At 43.8% G+C, this 7,485-nt stretch overlaps 1 long non-coding RNA gene across 1 annotated transcript in view; it reads right to left on the reverse strand.

Moving 5' to 3' along the window:
* Nucleotides 1-7,206, reverse strand: part of LOC128082595 (uncharacterized) — a 173,767-nt gene extending 166,561 nt beyond the window's left edge. Inside the window, exon 1 of the long non-coding RNA XR_008207731.1 lies at nt 7,113-7,206. This is a non-coding gene — a long non-coding RNA (uncharacterized LOC128082595). The remainder of the gene's footprint in view (nt 1-7,112) is intronic.
* Nucleotides 7,207-7,485: the final 279 nt, after the last annotated feature.

Raw genomic sequence — 7,485 nt, forward strand, 5'->3', positions numbered from 1 at the left:
TAATTAGATTAAAAAGAATCATGACTGTAGAAAAATTCAGGGCTCACATGCACCTGGCAAGCTCTTTCCACACATGTGAACAGTTATGTTAGACAGATTCCTTCTTAGGAAAGAAGAACTTAGTTTCAGTTCAAAACAGATAATAGTTCTTGTATAATCCAAATATGATCACTTGAGGAAAGGAAAAAAAGCTGTTCAGGACAGCAGGATTTGTGTGTGTGTGTGCGTGCACTTTTGTTGTTGTTTTCATATCTTCTGGGAATTATTCTTAAGATAATTCCTGTTCTTAAAATAACAACATAGCTAAGACCACACTTGCAAAGGCAGAGCCCTCCATTACAATATGTTGACTTAGCAGAGGTAACTTGTAAGGAAGTCTAAGAGTTCCTAGAATCACAGAATCATTAGAGCTGGAAGGTACCTCTGAAGGCCATCTATTACAACTCCCCTGCAATGAACAGAAACACCTGCAGCTAAATCAAATTGCCCAGAACCTGATCCAGCCTCACTTTAAAGTCTCCAGACATGAGGTATCAACCACAACATTAGGTAACCCACTCTAGTGCCTCACTACCCTCAATGTAAAATATTTTTTCTTCATAACTAATGTAAATCTAAATTCCCTGAGCTTGAAGCCATTTCACCTTGTTCTATCACCACAGACCCTGCAGCTCCCCTTTAGATACTGAAAGGCTGCTATCACCTCTTCTCCAGGCTGAAGAGCTCCAGCCTGTCCTCATAGGAGAGGTGTTCCATTCCATGGATCATTTTTGTGGCCCTACTCTGGACACATTCCAATAGGTCCACATCTCTCCTGTACTGAGAACTCCATATCTGGACACAGTACTCGAGAGGAGGTCTCACCAGTACAGACTAGAGGTGCAGGATCACTTCCCTCAACCTGCTGGCCACGCTGCTTTTGATGTGGCCCAGGATATGATTGGCTTTCTGGGCTGTAAGGGCATACTGCTGGCTCATGTCCAGCTTGCCATCCACCAGTACAACCAACTCTTTTTCAGCAGGGCAGTTCTCAATCCTTTCACCCTTCAATTTGTACTGCTAATGGGGGTTGCCTCAACCCAGGCGGAAGACCTTGCACTTGGACTTGTTGAATCCTCATGAGGTTCACCTGGGCCCACTGCTCAAGTCTGTCTATGCTCTGAATGGCATCCCATCCCTCTAGCGCATTGACTGCACCCCATAGATTGGTGTCATCAGCAAACTTGCTGAGGGTGCACTCAACCTCACACTCAATGTCATTAATGAAGATATTAAAGAGTATTGGCCACAACATCTACCCCTGCAAGGAAGAGCAGTATGGGGTTGTGGTCTGTCAGTCATACCAGACTACATAGTTTCCCAGTGATTTCCCTTACCTGCATGCCAGGAAGACAGAAAAGTTCTCTAAGAGGGTCTGCTGAGCACAGTGGGCATTCAGTTCCCTGTAGAGAGGAATCACCTGCAACCAATAACCGTCTGTTCTTCAGTGAAGCACCCTTAGTGCTGGAGAAAAGCTTTTCCTGGCCTGTTTCTGTCAGCACATCAATACTGAGCACGCTGTTACCTCTCAGAGAGGCCTTGCACACACAGGGCCTCACAGCAGTTGTACAGAGGCGCAGCAGGCAAGGAGGGCTTTTGTTGGCAGCTTTGAGCACAGACTTGCCTCCAACCGCTCCTTTCCTTTGCATTCTTGCCTCCAGCCTTGCAATTTTTTTTTCCTCAACCCGATGTGATACAGGCTGCCTTAGGCTTATGTCTTTTTTTCTTTGAAATAACTTGTCTGTGCATGGATGAGCTGCAGTTTCCCTGCTCCTTTTTGTCCCCCTTGGCACTTTTTAATCTATATATTTCATCCTGCCGCCTGGCCACAAGGCAGAGCAGATCGCCTGCCTGCGCACGGCGCTGCTCTGACTGCCGCCCCACGAAGGCAGCCGGAGGCTCGCGCACTCCGCGCAGCTGCCGCTCTGACCTGCACGTGGTTGCATTTAGTCAGAGTTGCAACACCCTTCCAGACGGGGGCAGACAACCGAGGTCCCCCTCCGGGTGAATATCGCGATAAAGTCTCTGTCCTTAGAGGGTGATAATCCTGCACTTCTGACCGTGAACGCCCTGAACTCGGCGGGTGTAAAGCTGCTAAGGAACGCACGTCTCCCGCACACAGAGCGCTCTCCCCCACGCGAGCTGCCCGCGCGCCCCGCACCGCTTTCCCCGCGGCTCCGCCCCCACCGCGTCAGCGCTACCGCAGCTGAGGGGCCGCTCGCAGCCTTCCCAACGGCTTTACCTTTCTGCCAAAGCTCCCTCGCGACGGACTGCTGCAGAGCGGCCCATCCGCACCGAAGCCTTTGCAAATGGGGCCGGAGCAACCAAACGGCCCGCTGCCAAACCGCCCCGCGCGGGATCCAGCCTCCAGTGCGCGCACCTCGATTAAAGCCTGCTAGGAGCCTCCCGAGCTCTTCAGTGCTTCAAATCTCGAAGGTGCACGGAAGAGTTGATTGCGTCTAGGGTCAAATGCTCGATGCTATTTTGTTCCTCTGGTTTTAGGCCTGCTACACTTCGCGTGCACTTAGGTGTTGTGAAAAAAAGTGTTTCCTGGGAGGTCGTAATTGGAAAAGTCAGTGCATTCTGCACAGCCCTGCACTCCCACACCACCATTGCTTGCTGCTTTGTCCCACCTCAGTGAGCGCTTCCTAGGAGTTAAACAGAAGTGATAGCACCAGAACTGCTAGCAGATATCCTAATTGGAACCAGACTCCAAAAATTGTTATAATGTATAATTAGCAAGTGTCCATACAAAATTCAGCTACAGAGAGAGTGTGATGGTATATCCTTGCAAGTTTGTTTTCTTAAACACGGCGGAAAAAAACTCTATAAAAACATAGTATCATAGTCCTTTAAAGCAGAGATGCTTTCTCTGAAATTGGAGTGCATGCAGGGAAAGGAACATTTTGAAGTCTGAGAAAAAACAGATCTGCAGTTGAGAGCAGTTGGGCACATCTCTCCACTCAGCAGTGCTGCAGAACAGCAAAAGGACCGAGGCTCCAACCCAAAAAGTTCGCCAGGGCCCAGCTGCTACAAGAGGCAGGAGGATCCACTCCTACAGTAGAGAAACACGTCCAGGAAGTGCAAGGATCAAACTCTGCTTTCAGTACCAAATTGCTCTGTTGGCTTCTGTGGGGAGATGTTAATCCACCACTGTCTATTTGTGTTAAAGTACACTCATGTAGTGTTAAGGTTCACAGTTAAAATTAACATACAAGTCTAGAAATGGGGAAGCGTTGCTATAGCAACATTAAATTGCTTTGTATTTCATGCACTTGGACATTGTTTCTGTTTTGTGATGCTAGGAGATACTGCCAGTTTAGTGAGTACTTGAGAAAACAGTAGCTTTCAAGTCAAAACACCAATAAAGTCAGCTGATACACGTGTATTGTATTATATAAACATGCTCTTTTTCTTTTCATATATATTTGACTAAATTTGAGTCTCTATACAGTGCATTATTATAAACTGTGTTCAAAGAAATCAAACCCAGAGCTGTGCAAAATCCTGCATGCCAGTCGCATACATCAGTGTTGTATTCAGCACACGTGAACAGAACGTCAGACAACACAAACTCTTCCTGGTTTCTAAGTGCTACTCAGTGAAACAGCAATAATTATCAACACACTGATTTTTAGAGGGAACAGACTCAAGTTGCACCAGGAGAGGTTCAGGTTGGGTGTTAGTAGGAATTTCATCTCTAAGAGTGGTCAGGTGCTGGAATGGGCTGCCCAGGGAGGTGTTTGAATCACCATCCCTGGAAGCATTCAAGAAACATTCAGATGCTGTACTGAGCAGCATGGTTTAGTGGGGAAATATTAGTGGCAGGTGAGGAGTTGAACTGGGTGATCCTGGAGGTTTTCGCCAGCCTTGGTGATTCTGTGGTTCCATTACTCTCATATACATGCAGCATGTGTGCATTTCAGTGTAAGCTCTAGTGTAGCTGGACAAACAACAATTTGAAGGTTATCATCTCACATAAAAGTGAAGAGAGCTATCTTTAGAAGGAATTGCTTAAAGCCAGTCGTGCTTGTGTTTTGTCCTTAGCTGCAGGTTTCGTAAGCTTTTAGAAAGGAAGCTTTATACCAGAGTGCCTTCTAGTGGCTACGGAACTACAAATCTTAGCCTGAAATAGAAATCATAGCATTTACCAGATAATTATTTAGTAAACAAATCCACACAAAAATATATGTTTATAGATATATAACATATATAGAAATATTTTATGCTAGTCAATGAGTCAGCTTTGCATAGTAATGCTGTTTTATAAAAAGCATAATTTAAGGATTACAAGAGGTTACTTACCACATGAGTAAGAAAGCAATGGACAAATACACAGTTTAGCTTTAGGAATATACCGTGTTTGGATTTCAAGTTTATGTCAGGTGTGAAGAATTAGCAACATCACAAGTTAATTTCATTGAACAATTCCATTAGTAGTACTTATCAGAATGATTTTAACTATAATAGCCACTTATCAAAAGTTTATGCAATACTGAACCATTAAAAAAAAAAAAAAAGCACGAGTTTATACTGGTTCATCTTAACAGCTTCCAGGCACCTACTCCACAGCAGCTAAAGACCACTGTCTGCTTGGAAGAGACTGCAGACCTAGAATCAGACCAGCACTGAAACAAGGCACAGTAAGTACTTTCAAACCTCCTCAGGCATGGCAAGCACTACCAACCCAATAATCAGCTTTGAGTCTACAGAATTATTACAAACAGACCATCTTACGAAGTTACAGGAAGGAATGGAAGCTACTAGCGAAGGTAGGGATGGAGGAGCAGACATGTTGTTTGCCTTAACCACCAGCTTTGCACTGTATTCATTGAAGTCACTTCATCAAATGGCCCTTTTCTCTTCTGAAAGTCTAACAGATCAGTTAGGTATTGGGAACCGTCCTACTCAAGGGAAAATGAAAGAAGTGATGCACTGAAAGGAGGCTAAACTCATCTAAAGATTTTGTACACATTTATGAAGAGATGCATAATGCTTACAGAAGGACCTTAGTTAGGAAAGATTGGAAAGCTAGGAATGGTAAATTAACAGAAGTTACAGATGATTAACAAGCCATGACTTCCAAAACCACTTCTGTGACCAGCACCCAACAAACACGCACACGTCACTGCTAATTACCTACATCCAGAAGTAAACACTGCTGGTAACATAACTCCCAATGGAGACTTCTCAGGACAGTGTTATACCACAGAATTGGTTTCTCTCACATAATCCTGCAATTAACTTATTTACATTTGCCAAAACACATTACAAAAAGCTCTAGTAATTCATGGAATTATGCACACAAATAAAACCCGAGAATTACAAGCATCAGCCAAAGCACTAACTGTTAGAAAGCCCTCAGGCAACCTCCAAGCAAACCACCCAGCAGACAGAATACCCTTTTCCCTTTTTCCCAGGTGGTCCCCCAAGAGGCTCATGCCAGCATCATGGGCATGCAGCTGCTGCCACATCCTGGGAGCACATTGGTGCTGCTGCACCTGCACCACTGCTGTGATACAGACTGCTCAAGTCTGCCAGGACAGATCCATACCTGTCCTGACACTAAGAGCTGATGCTAAGAGCTCCTGAGGGATTTAGCGGCAGCTCCCACGTGTGCCCAAAGCTGCAGCTGTGGCCTGACAGTGGAGAGGCCACCACATCATCCATAAGACTGCCATAAAGCAGTGTGCCATGCTGAATATGTACACAAAGTCCTGAGAAATATCTAATACATAGCCACACCTGCAATTCCCTTCTCACTACTACAAGCCACTCAACAGGAGGACAACCATTTAACTTCCCCATATTAACACACATACTGGTGTTTCCAGAGACCTTCTAGGTAGCAGAATAATACCAAAAGGAGTTTTTTTTTTTTTTTTTTAACTGCAAGTGAACACTTGAGTAAGAAGAGAGTAATTAATCCTCTTTCAGTTTTTTCTATTTCTTTGTAAACTCCCCTTTTCTGTCACCCCAAAATATTACTGAATCAGATCTCAAAAGCTGTACATAAACCAAAAGAAAAAGCCTTCAATGTTCTCCTCAGGTGGATAACGTACAAATGAGTGTAGGTTCAACCTGAATTTACTTCAGCTAGTGAACAGGAACAAGGTTGATATTGTTCTATAGTTTGCAAAAATGTGAACAGTAGAGTACAGCGGAGTAGGAGTAATCTTCTTATAGATGCTTTATGCCAACTTGGTGATACCTCACACTGTGGTTCTGTGGCCCCTGGCACTGTCTGGGTATTTAAATACATCTGACAACAAATCACACAAATTCACATCAATTTCAATAGCTTACTATGTGATTCTCCTTAATCTCAATACCAGGTAGCATTCCTATTCTTAAAAGAAATACTTTGTGCAAATGGAGTTCAGATCCTGGATTTCGCACATGCATTTCGCTGTAAGCTGCATTACTTCTTTCAACTCAAACAGCCCATATGGGAAGATTCTTCCAATTAAGAAGAAAACAATAGTTAAAGCATAAATTCTCTTCATCTTTAGTCACAGAGTATGTAAAATTTGTTTCTAAGTTCTGCAGAATTCAAACAGTAGGGTGCAGTTTCACTCACTATTCTAAGCTCACCTTTCAAGCCAAATCTCCATTTAAAATTATCTTTAGTTTTCTCTCTAGGCTACAAGACAAATGTTTCTGCAAATGGATCACTGCCTGATTTGTGGCTTCTGAATGTTATCTCATGGAACACATACATATACATATACAAAGAAAGCTAAAACACTTCTGCTAAATCCAAACATTTGCAGTGCTTGCTTGATAATAAAAAAAATATTGTGCTATGACTGCCTAGCTTTTTCTTTTTTATTATTTGCTACACCTGGAATATTAGCCCTACCTGCAACGCTCCAAACATACTGAAGACAATTGCTTATAAGAGCTCACAAGCAAATTGTTGTAAGATGTTACACTTCCAACAGAGGGCTACTGCAACATGATGGAAAGTGCAGTAATGACAGCAGAGCAGCAAGATCCCAGGTTTCAGCAAGTGAGAGTTTGCACAAATGCAACAGCCATGGGCACAGAAATAACAGAAAGAAGCTGCTTACCTTCAGGAGACCTCGGGTACACAGGGATCATCAACAAGATCCCCTCACCTCCACTGCCAACCCTTAAATGAGGTCTGGGAAGGGTGGATCCTGGCTCCACCCCTTCCAATCACTCAGGTGCACTGCATGCCCCTAATCTTCCCTGGGTTGGCCCTGCCTTCCCACCAGGTGCTCAATCACTGCTTCAGACCATGACTTAGCATTTCCAATACAGGTTACTAAGAAAATAATCCCTTGGAGTGATGTCTTCTCAGTGTTTTAGCCTGAGCCTTCTACAGCTTCTTAAATCTTGACACTAACATGGCTGGCAGTTCCTTGTGGGTTTAATCTATACTGTTACAACTCCCATAAAAATAATTATAGGAAAGAAAAA

This window comes from Tympanuchus pallidicinctus, unplaced genomic scaffold (genome assembly GCF_026119805.1).
Source record: "Tympanuchus pallidicinctus isolate F22 unplaced genomic scaffold, pur_lepc_1.0 scaffold22, whole genome shotgun sequence".
NCBI classification, from domain to species: Eukaryota; Metazoa; Chordata; class Aves; order Galliformes; family Phasianidae; genus Tympanuchus; species Tympanuchus pallidicinctus.